This window comes from Bufo bufo, chromosome 7 (assembly GCF_905171765.1).
Source record: "Bufo bufo chromosome 7, aBufBuf1.1, whole genome shotgun sequence".
In the NCBI taxonomy this organism is placed as follows: domain Eukaryota; kingdom Metazoa; phylum Chordata; class Amphibia; order Anura; family Bufonidae; genus Bufo; species Bufo bufo.
In genome coordinates this window covers 154,855,890-154,868,810 of record NC_053395.1, presented here as the reverse complement: position 1 = coordinate 154,868,810, position 12,921 = coordinate 154,855,890, and positions in this window count along the sequence as shown.

Here is a 12,921-nt window from a genome sequence, read left to right as displayed (position 1 = left end):
TAGATGTACGGCATTTGCGGGGAGCGCCATTACCACTGCTCCCCATCTCTGTTATTTCACGACGAAACTGGTCCCTGAAACTGTTCCATCTTGTCTTAGTGTTCTTCACTGTGAAAACATAAAACACTACATAAAATATATAATTTCCATCACCAACAATAATAAAGTGCAAGTAACATCCAAAGATGCCAATAACAAAATAGCTTTAAAAGCAGGCTAAAAGGGGAGAATGCACAGCACATGGTACAGTAGGGCATCGCTCAATAACAGGTCACACAGGTCCATGGGCCGGCCACAATAAGTAAATGGCAGAGGCATGGCCCAGTGGGAGTTAGCTCTGTATATACAGCTAATGCGTTTACACATCATCTAGCAGGGATTACTCTGCTCGTCGCTTACACTGTCACCTCACCAGGCCAAACTTCACACCAGCAAAACAATGTCCTGTCCAACATGGCGGGGCAGGTACGGGTATCAGCAGCGTTTTAAAACGGACATGATCAGCAAACGCTACACAAAATACACACCAGGGCAATGTCGGACAGTACATTGTGGTACTGACATGGACGACTGGATACTAATGTTAGAGAATTGCATGGAGTAGGAAAAGATTTGGGGTAGCCCTTTTAACAATAATATTTTATGGGAAGGGGACAGATGTCGCCAGATCCATTAGAACAGGGTGACATGTGTCCCAAACTGTAAAGGGCGCAGGCTGTGTAGACATTACTACTGTGTGCTGGAGCAAAGGTCATGACATGCATTAAAACATGGTGGTGATGGCGAAATTGGAACACAAAATCTATGACAACACATGCACAGGCCAGACCAGAGTTAAGCCTGTCCATAAAAGGGACACAAATATAACCTCGTGGAACTAGTAGCAAAATCATCAGGGACAACACAGGGCCAGGACACAAAACGACATTGCTTGCACTCGCCTAAATCAGCACGACCTCTGCTGTTTGCTCGGTCCCGTTCTGAAGGCCTCATGTGTCTTGCCACTTCTTCCCAGTAGCCATCTTTTTTGATCCTGTCATGGTACAGATTGGTCCTGGTGTCCCACAGCTCTGGGCGTTCCTGGACCAGGCTTATCAGTTTTTCCACATCCCAAAGATGCATATTTTGGCAAGTGGTTGAAAAATGTCTCCTCTACACTCCAAACTGTTGGCAAACTGACTTACAACTTCCTGTACATCTTTTTTTTTCTTCAAAAGGTTAAAGGCCTTGGACACAGATTTGGTTTTGAAATGCACAGACATCCAACCGAAATTTGTGACACATAAGTGTGTGATAGGCTGTTTGCACACATACAGTGGCATGCAAAAGTTTGGGCACCCCTTTCAAAATTACTGTTACTGTCAACAGTTAAGCAAGTTGAAGATGAAATGATCTCCAAAAGGCATAAAGGTGGATTGTATTTTAAGAAAAAACTATTTTTTTTATTTTTATCTTTTACTTTTATCAAAATAACAAAAAAGGAAAAGGGCCTGAAGCAAAACTTTGGGTATCCTGCATGGTTAGTACCTAGTAGCACCCCTTTGGCAGGTATCACAGCCAGCCAAGAGTCTTTCAATTCTTGCTGGAGGGATTTTCATCCATTCTTCCTGGCAAAAGTCTTCCATTTCTGTGAGTTCTGGGCCATCTTGCATGCACTGCTCTTTTGAGGTCTATCCACAGATTTTCAATGATATTCAGATCAGGGGACTGAGAAGGCCATGATAAAACCTTCAGCTTGCACCTTTTGAGGTAGTCTATTGTGGATTTTGAAGCGTGTTTATGGTCGTCATTATCCATTTGTAGAAGCTATCCTCTATTCAACTTCATCTTTTCTACCGTTGGTGTTATGTTTGCTTCCAGACTTTAATGGAATTTCATTGAATCCATTCTTCTCTCTGCAAAACATTTTAATGCGGGTGCGGGTTTGGGTTAAGTGTTGTGTAGATTTGATTATTTTCCCTTATAACATGGTTATAAGGGAAAATAATAGCATTCTTAATACAGAATGCTTAGTAAAATAGGGCTGAAGGGGTTAAAAAAAAAAATATATTATTTAACTCACCTCATCCACTTGTTCGCGCAGCCCGGCTTCTCTTCTTTCTTCTTCCTTGAGGAAAATGACCTGTGGTGACGTCACTGTGCTCATCACATGATCCATCACCATAGTGACGGATCATGTGATGGACCATGTGATGAGCGCAGTGACGTCACCACAGGTCATTTTCCTCCTGGACAGCAAAGAAGAAGACAGAAGAGAAGCCGGGCTGCGCGAACAAGTGGATGAGGTGAGTTAAATTATTTTAAAAAATGTTTTAACCCCTCCAGCCCTATTTTACTAAGCATTCTGTATTAAGAATGATATTATTTTCCCTTATAACCATGTTATAAGGGAAAGTAATAATGATCGGGTCCTCATCCCGATCGTCTCCTAGCAACCGTGCGTGAAAATCGCACCGCATCCGCACTTGCTTGCGATTTTCACGCAGCCCCATTCACTTCTATGGGGCTTGCGTTGCATGAAAAACGCACAAAATAGAGCATGCTGCAATTTTCACGCGACGCACAAGTGATGCGTGAAAATCACCGCTCATGTGCACAGCCCCATAGAAATGAATGGGTCCGGATTCAGTGCGGGTGCAATGCGTTCAACTCACGCATTGCACCCGCGCGGAAATCTCGCCTATGTGAAAGAGGCCTTAAAGGGGTTTTCCCGAGATATTTTTTACTCATGATCTATCTTCAGGATATGTCATCAGTATCAGATTGGTGGGGGTCCGACACCCGGGACCCCCGCCAATCAGCTGTTTGAGAAGGCTGTGAGTGCAGCGGCCTTCTTGCTGCTTTTCCTAGACCACTGACGTCATGTTCATTGTTCACGTGGGCTAGGAGCAGTTCCCTCTGATAGAAGTGAATGGGGCTGAGTACAATACCAAGCACAGCCGCTATACAAGGTACGGCACTGTACTTGGTAAGCTGCGAGCACTCACAGGAGAGCCTGTACCTTCTCAAACAGCTGATTAGCGGGGGTCCTGGGTGTCGGACACCCACCGATCAGATACTGATGACCTATCCAAAGGATAGGTCATCAGTATAAAAACCTCAGAAAACCCTTTTAACCCTAACAGGCTATTTAAGGTCTGAGACCTTGGTCAAAGTTATCGAGCTCAAATCTCCTGGGGTTCCCATCGTCTTACAAGGCACTCCTTTCCTTTTTCACTCTAAAATTGTACAAAACCAAAATAATACACTGATTTTGCTTAAAATGTTGACAAGTGTGTTTCATCTTAAACTTTATGCCTTTAGGAGATCATTTCATCTTCCACTTGCCTAACTGTTCACAGTAACATTAATTTTGACCAGGGGTGTCCAGACTTTTGCATGCCACTATACACTGCGTGCAGAATTATTAGGCAAATGAGTATTTTGACCACATCATCCTCTTTATGCATGTTGTCTTACTCCAAGCTGTATAGGCTCGAAAGCCTACTACCAATTAAGCATATTAGGTGATGTGCATCTCTGTAATGAGAAGGGGTGTGGTCTAATGACATCAACACCCTATATCAGGTGTGCATAATTATTAGGCAACTTCCTTTCCTTTGGCAAAATGGGTCAAAAGAAGGACTTGACAGGCTCAGAAAAGTCAAAAATAGTGAGATATCTTGCAGAGGGATGCAGCACTCTTAAAATTGCAAAGCTTCTGAAGCGTGATCATCGAACAATCAAGCGTTTCATTCAAAATAGTCAACAGGGTCGCAAGAAGCGTGTGGAAAAACCAAGGCGCAAAATAACTGCCCATGAACTGAGAAAAGTCAAGCGTGCAGCTGCCAAGATGCCACTTGCCACCAGTTTGGCCATATTTCAGAGCTGCAACATCACTGGAGTGCCCAAAAGCACAAGGTGTGCAATACTCAGAGACATGGCCAAGGTAAGAAAGGCTGAAAGACGACCACCACTGAACAAGACACACAAGCTGAAACGTCAAGACTGGGCCAAGAAATATCTCAAGACTGATTTTTCTAAGGTTTTATGGACTGATGAAATGAGAGTGAGTCTTGATGGGCCAGATGGATGGGCCTGTGGCTGGATTGGTAAAGGGCAGAGAGCTCCAGTCCGACTCAGACGCCAGCAAGGTGGAGGTGGAGTACTGGTTTGGGCTGGTATCATCAAAGATGAGCTTGTGGGGCCTTTTCGGGTTGAGGATGGAGTCAAGCTCAACTCCCAGTCCTACTGCCAGTTTCTGGAAGACACCTTCTTCAAGCAGTGGTACAGGAAGAAGTCTGCATCCTTCAAGAAAAACATGATTTTCATGCAGGACAATGCTCCATCACACGCGTCCAAGTACTCCACAGCGTGGCTGGCAAGAAAGGGTATAAAAGAAGAAAATCTAATGACATGGCCTCCTTGTTCACCTGATCTGAACCCCATTGAGAACCTGTGGTCCATCATCAAATGTGAGATTTACAAGGAGGGAAAACAGTACACCTCTCTGAACAGTGTCTGGGAGGCTGTGGTTGCTGCTGCACGCAATGTTGATGGTGAACAGATCAAAACACTGACAGAATCCATGGATGGCAGGCTTTTGAGTGTCCTTGCAAAGAAAGGTGGCTATATTGGTCACTGATTTGTTTTTGTTTTGTTTTTGAATGTCAGAAATGTATATTTGTGAATGTTAAGATGTTATATTGGTTTCACTGGTAAAAATAAATAATTGAAATGGGTATATATTTGTTTTTTGTTAAGTTGCCTAATAATTATGCACAGTAATAGTCACCTGCACACACAGATATCCCCCTAAAATAGCTAAAACTAAAAACAAACTAAAAACTACTTCCAAAAATATTCAGCTTTGATATTAATGAGTTTTTTGGGTTCATTGAGAACATGGTTGTTGTTCAATAATAAAATTAATCCTCAAAAATACAACTTGCCTAATAATCCTGCACTCCCTGTATTACTCATCGCTGTCATGAGTAAAAAGGGGCGATTTATCAGAATTGCAAAATGGGATGATCATAGACTTTTGGGCCACGGGTGATATTACTTCTTAAAGTGGACAAATGGCACTACTGAGAATAAGCAACGTGGAAACTGTGGAGCACCATGTGCTATTGATGTGAGAGGTGCGCAACGGCGGACCGACATGCTACAGTGAAGCAGATCACTGCCAAAATGAACCAGGGGGCTACCAGATATGTGTTTAAAACAACAGTTCAGCGAACCCTACTGCATATGGGGCTCTGAAGCAGATGGACGGTCACTGCACCTCTGCTAATGAAGTTGCATCAGCAGAAAAAGCTTAAATTTTCATGGCAGTATCAGAATTGGACCTCCACTAATTGTAAAGGTTTGTCTTCTCGATGAGTTATGTTTTCTGCTTCATCTAACAGATGGATGTTGGCTTGTCAGCTGAGAAACATCTAAGAACCCTGCAACCATTGCTGGAAGGTGGCAGCGTTATGGTTTGGGGAATGTTTTTGTGGCATTCTCTGGACCACCATCCATGTGGGAGGCACTCTCAACCGATTTGGGTATGAATCCATTCATGCAGATCACGTAACCCATACATGCTGATTGTCTTCCGTAGGGTGGATGGGATCTTCCAGCAAGACAATGCAACATGTCACATGGCTAGAAATGTCCAACATTGCATGACCAAACATGGTCCAGGCATGGTGATCATGACCAAGACTTCCAAGTACTACCCTCGCTCCCTAATTTTCCAGACTTTAACCCAATTGAGTATCTGTGGGACCACCTTGATTGTTGTGTTCTCTCTATGGATCCTTCCCCATGCACCCTTTCGCCTAGCAGTATTGCCGGGGACATCACCGTCACTGATTGGTGGGCTTTAGCGCTACCCTAGCTGTTTTTTTTTTTTTATATTCTCTTTATTGAATTGAGAATTTTCCATATATTTCACATATAATAAGCATATATTGACATACAAAGATGGCATTTTGTAACAAACATCAGCTTATATCAACACCACAAGATATCCTTTTATGGTTCTCAATTCACAATTTTCCAATTCCCTCCCCCCGCCCTTCCCCTCGAACCCCTCTTTCCCAACTGCACCCAACCCCGTGAACACTCGTCTGAAACTATGGTGGTTTCTTCTCCCTATTATTACAGGTTATATCCTATCTTAAGCTTAGGTCTCTCCTATATCTTTCTATGTTGCCAACTTCCCCAATCTATTCGCCAATTGCACCTCTAGGTACCACTTAGTCAACTTGAAGGGGGCCATAAGTTCCTGGATTTCACAATTAGACAACTGCTTCTCGATGAATTCCCTCCATTTCTTGATGTATTTTTCAATCAATCCTTCTTTGTCCTGTTCTACCTCCAATCTATCTAGATATAGCACATTCTTCATAGTCCCAACTACCTCTTCCCATGATGGTACTTCTGTTTGCAGCCAGTGTCGTAAAAGGGATTTTTTTTACTGACATCAATAATATATGTACTCCTCTTTTCGCCACTATTGTCCCTAATTCCTCTTCCTGATTTTTAGGTATGTAGTGAAAAATACACTGTTGCAGTGTTAGCCCCACTATCTCTCCCCAAATCTCCTTTATTGTCTCCACCAACCGTTGCCATAGCGGTTGCACCTTTGGGCACTCCCACAAAGCATGAAGAAGTCCGGCTTTTGAGAGGTCGCACTTGGGGCATTGCCGTAGGTAATGGGCCGGGGCATCTCGGTATGACAAGTTAAAGGCGTACGTCGCCCTATGGCTAATCCTTTGTTGTGTCTCCCTCCATTGTTCACTGTATATTGCTCGTCTTACTAATTCAAGGCCTTCCCTCAATTTTTTGCTTATTTTTTGATCACTCAGTTCCCTTTCCAAGGGCTTAAAAGCTCCTTTCACCAAGCCTATCGTTTGTAAGTTATGTAACTTTCGGTACATTTCTGAGAGGGACATGTGCGTGCCATCCTTGCTGTAATGACCGGCGTCACGCAAAGGGAGGGAAATGGGAAGGCCCTGTCCAAGGGAGAGGGAAAGGTGGTGACCCCTGACTCACCTTGAGGCTGGCACCTGACTGCCCTGACGTCCCTAGACGGGTTCCTCACCCGTACGCCGATCACGTGCCTAAACCCTGGCTTTCCCTAAGATGAGCCCTACGTAGTGAACGGGGCGGTGGGAACACTAGTCCGCACCACTAACACTAAAGGAAAACACCAAGGAGAGGACAGACAACACAGACAAAACATATAATCCCAGGTGGACGACAACAGCAGACCACAAAGGCCCAACAGGGATCCGGAGGGTAACGTTCTGGAACAACAACCAGGTAACACAGCTACACAGCTCCAGTGGGTCAGTATAGAAGTCCAGGCAGGAAGCTCTATATCTGGCAACCAAAGAAGTGGGAGAGGGGAATATAAGGAGGTTGGGAGTGCTGGACAAGAAACAGCTGAGGAGAAGGAGCTACGGATCCCTGAGTGAGCCAAAGGGTTGCAAGGCAAACCCAGAAAGCTACCATTAAGAAACAGCACCATCTTTACACATAGAGCGCGCAGCCACCCGTGCGACTTCCTGACCCCGGGTATAACGGAGTCAGGCGTGGCTCTTGACACCCTCGTGACAGTACCCCCCCTCTCTACGAGGGGCCTCCGGACACTCAGGACTAGGTCTCTCAGGATGAGAGGCATGAAAAGCCCGAACTAACCTGTCAGCGTTTACCTCAGACGCTGGAACCCACATTCTTTCCTCGGGACCGTAACCCCTCCAATGCACCAGATATTGAAGAGAGCGGCGGACCCGACGAGAATAAACAATTTTGGATATTTGAAACTCTAGATTACCATCCACAACAACAGGAGGGGGTGGCAGCGGTGACGGTTCTAGAGGTGGAACATACTTCTTGAGTAACGACTTATGGAAGACGTTATGGATTTTAAAAGTCTGAGGTAGCTCCAGGCGAAAAGCCAGGGGGTTAATGATGGCTACTATTTTGTAAGGGCCAATGAACCTAGGACCCAGTTTCCAAGAGGGAACCTTTAATTTAATATTCCTAGTAGACAACCACACATAGCCATTCACTCCTAGGTCCGGACCTGGCGACCGTCTCTTATCAGCCATGCATTTATATTTACCTCCCATATTTTTCAAGTTAGCTTGCACCTTCTGCCATACAGATGAAAGAGATGACGAAAACCGTTCCTCTTCAGGAACCCCAGAAGACCCCCCCTCTTTGAAAGTACAGAATTGGGGATGAAAACCATATGCACCAAGAAATGGTGACTTACCAGTGGATTCCTGACGGCGATTATTTATGGCAAACTCGGCTAGCGGTAAATATGATGACCACACCTCCTGGTTCTCCGACACAAAACACCTTAGATATGTCTCAAGGTTTTGGTTGGTACGCTCAGTCTGTCCATTCGACTGAGGATGGAAAGCCGAGGAAAAGGACAAGTGTACCCCCAAACGGGAACGAAAAGCTTTCCAAAACTTAGAAATAAACTGGGTTCCCCGATCCGAAACAACATCGGAAGGGACCCCGTGAAGCTTCACGATTTCACTAATGAATACCTGAGCAAGAGTCTTAGCATTAGGTAGTGCGGGTAACGCAATGAAGTGTACCATTTTACTAAACCTGTCTACTACTACCAAGATAACTGTTTTACCTGCAGACAAAGGTAAGTCATTGATAAAATCCATTGACAGATGTGTCCATGGCCTATTGGGAATGACAAGTGGCAATAAAGACCCTGCAGGACGTGTATGAGAGACTTTTGCGCGTGCACAAGTAGAACAAGTAGACACAAAATCCATTACATCCTGAGGCAACCTTGGCCACCAAAAACGACGAGACAATAGCTCCAAGGTTGCTTTACTACCCGGGTGCCCAGCAAGTGCCGAATTATGATGTTCCTTTAATAATTCGAGACGCAGGTTTAACGGTACAAACAATTTCTCTGAGGGGCAAGAGACCGGAGCGTCCCCCTGGGCCTCTAACACCTTCCCCTCCAGAACAGAGTGTACCGCAGAGACAACCACTCCTCTTTGTAGAATGGGTACCGGATCACTCACATTACCCCCTCCAGGGAAACTACGAGATAATGCATCTGCCTTAGTATTTTTTGCCCCAGGATGATAGGTAATAAAAAAGTTAAACCTGGTAAAAAATAGCGACCACCTAGCTTGTCTAGGGGTGAGACGCTTAGCTGATTCGAGGTACAGAAGGTTTTTGTGGTCTGTAATCACCGTGACAGGGTGGTGTGCCCCCTCTAAAAAGTGACGCCATTCCTCAAACGCCAGCTTAATAGCCAACAGTTCCCTATTGCCAATATCATAGTTCTTCTCCGCTGCAGATAGTTTTTTTAGAAAAGAAAGCACAAGGACGCCATTTGCCAGGAGACGGACCCTGAGACAGCACAGCCCCCACTCCCACCTCTGACGCATCTACCTCAACAATAAAAGGCTGGGAGACATCAGGTTGGATTAGTACAGGTGCCGAGGTAAACCTCTCTTTTAGAGAGGAAAAAGCAATTTTAGCGGCGTCAGACCATTTAGAAAAATCAGTCCCCTTCCTAGTCATGTCAGTAAGGTGTTTGACAATCACCGAATAATTTTGAATGAACTTTCTATAGAAATTTGCCAAGCCCAAGAACCGTTGCAGTGCTTTGAGGTTCTCAGGAAGATCCCAATCTAAAATTGCCTGGACCTTCCCCGGATCCATACGGAAACCTGAAGCAGATAATAAATAACCTAGGAACTGTATTTCCTGAACGGCGAAGACACACTTTTCAATTTTCGCATATAATTTATTCGTTCGTAGGACCTGCAGTACCTGTCTGACATGCACCTCATGTGTTTTCAGATCAGACGAATAAATTAAAATATCATCTAGGTATATCACCACAAACCTGCCGATAAGATGACTAAAAATGTCATTAACGAAATGTTGGAAGACAGCAGGAGCATTGGTCAGACCGAAAGGCATGACTAGATTTTCATAATGCCCCTCAGGGGTGTTAAAAGCTGTCTTCCACTCATCCCTTTCCTTGATACGAATCAGATTGTAGGCCCCCCTAAGATCAAGTTTGGAGAACCACCTAGCACCCGCAATCTGATTGAACAGGTCAGGAATGAGGGGAAGAGGGTATGGGTCTCGGATGGTTATCCAGTTTAGTTCGCGGAAATCTAGGCAAGGACGCAGGCCCCCATCTTTCTTTTTAACGAAGAAAAACCCTGCAGCCACGGGTGAAGAAGAGGGTCTGATGTGTCCCTTAGCCAAGCTCTCGGAGATATCATCTTTCATGGCTTGTCTCTCAGGACCCGAAAGATTATATAACCTGGTCTTGGGTAATTTTGCACCGGGAATCAGGTTAACCGGGCAATCATAAGGACGGTGAGGTGGTAACTTCTGCCAACCCTTTTCAGAAAAAACGTCCTCAAAGTCCGAAACAAATGTAGGTAGAGTAGCTATGGAAGCGACTAAGCAATTGCTATTTAAGCAATTTTCTCTGCAATGCTCACTCCACTCCAATATCTCCCTGGCCTGCCAATCCACCACTGGATTGTGCGCTACCAACCAGGGAAGACCCAACACCACCGGAGTGGGGAGCCCCTCCAGAACATAACATGAAAGACACTCGTTATGGTGGTCCCCTACCCGAAGGTGTAAGTTATGGACAATGTGAGTGAGGTTTCTCTGAGACAGAGGAGCAGAATCAATAGCGAATATGGGAATAGGTCTCTGTAGCGGACAGAGAGACAAACCCATAGTGTGGGCAAAATGGGCATCTATCAAATTTACCCCTGCTCCACTGTCTAGAAAGAAAGAAATAGTCTCCTTCTTAACACCAAAAACAACAGCTGCTGGCAACACAAATTGAGATGTACGAATGGAGGAAACGTATACCCCCCGGCTGACATCCTCCACACAGCCTGGGGTTAGTAGTTCCTACGGAACTCTTAGCAATACTCCGCTACCAGCCAGGGCGACTCGGTCAGGGTCATCATATATGAGACCCAAGGCCCCAAAAAATTCATCCACTGACCGGAGAGCCTGGGAATCAGTGGGTAAAGAGAACGCCCAGGATTGCGGGTCCCCCTGCAGCAGGGAAATAACAACCCCCACCCGCTGTTCTTCATTACCAGAGGAGTAAGGGCGCAGCTTAAAATATAGCTTACAGAAAATGTCAGAAAGAACAACCTTGGGTTCCGCAGCAACCTGGTTACCCATAGCAACCGCTGGGCTTGCGGTCTGCTGCAATTGCTGCTGTTGCTGGAGGACCGATGCCTTAAATCCTGCCACCTCCAAAGACAGGCCTTGAAGTTGTCTTGACAAAGCAGCAATAGGATCCATGCTGGATTCTAGATAGGCAGAAAGAAAAAGTAAATTTTTTTCTTTTTACCTACACAAAATAAGGGCCAGATATAATGTAATGACCGGCGTCACGCAAAGGGAGGGAAATGGGAAGGCCCTGTCCAAGGGAGAGGGAAAGGTGGTGACCCCTGACTCACCTTGAGGCTGGCACCTGACGTCCCTAGACGGGTTCCTCACCCGTACGCCGATCACGTGCCTAAACCCTGGCTTTCCCTAAGATGAGCCCTACGTAGTGAACGGGGCGGTGGGAACACTAGTCCGCACCACTAACACTAAAGGAAAACACCAGGGAGAGGACAGACAATACAGACAAACATATAATCCCAGGTGGGCGACCACGGCAGACCACAAAGGCCCAACAGGGATCCGGAGGGTAACGTTCTGGAACAACAACCAGGGAACACAGCTACACAGCTCCAGTAGGTCAGTATAGAAGTCCAGGCAGGAAGCTCTATATCTGGCAACCAAAGAAGTGGGAGAGGGGAATATAAGGAGGTTGGGAGTGCTGGACAAGAAACAGCTGAGGAGAAGAAGCTACGGATCCCTGAGTGAGCCAAAAAGGGTTGCAAGGCAAACCCAGAAAGCTACCATTAAGAAACAGCACCATCTTTACACACAGAGCGCGCAGCCACCCGCTGCGACTTCCTGACCCTGGGTATAACGGAGTCAGGCGTGGCTCTTGACACCCTCGTGACACTTGCCCAGTATAGCCGCGAACTACCCTAGCTGTTTTACAGGCTTGGGCAGCGCTAAAGCCCATCCATTAGTGCCGGTGACATCACTGGGCTCACTGCTGGGAGGAAGCCTCCTCCTACCTTACCCATGAATAGCCTGGTACGTCACAAGAGCTTCAAAAAAGTATTTTCCCTGAGCAGGGCAAAGGAGAGGATGTTAATATCAGGGTGGCTGCCTGTGTGAAAATGGGGATATGTCCAGGTTCAGCTCCTTTAAAGAGGTTGTCTGAAAATACACTCCTCAACATTAAAATTGCAACACCAAGGACAAACCGTACGTTTATGCAAATTGAGGAAGTAGCAGGTGTCACCAAGATCTGCAGATGATCAAATTTGCAAGCACCTAGCTCCAATCTGCTGCATGTGGGAGGGCCAACCAAAGTTTTTTAGCCACATGAAACCTCAAAAATCAGATCAACTTGTGTGAGATTTTTGTACAACGCCACCTGTTAATCAATTTGCCAGTTGTTGGAAACAGAGATGGACCTTGACCTGCAAGACCTTGGTTTAGGACTTCAGATCGCTACACACCTAGGCCAAGATGTCAGCACTGCTCAATGTCGCATGTCCCGGAGGTTGGAAAAACTAAGAATTGGGATGACAGCAAGAGGTGCACAGTTTTTTTTCAACAGGACACCACCAGGCCGCAAGTTGCTTGTGCTCCTGTGAGCAGCGTGTGTGGCCTGAACATGGTGCCATGGCCTGCAGGGTCCCTGGACTTGTCTCCCATAGAGAACATCTGGGACATCATTAGTCACCACTGCAGCCATGGAAATCGGAGCTGGAATAAAGCCGGTGCACACAATTAATATCATTTATAAACTCTTTTATTATTTTAATACTT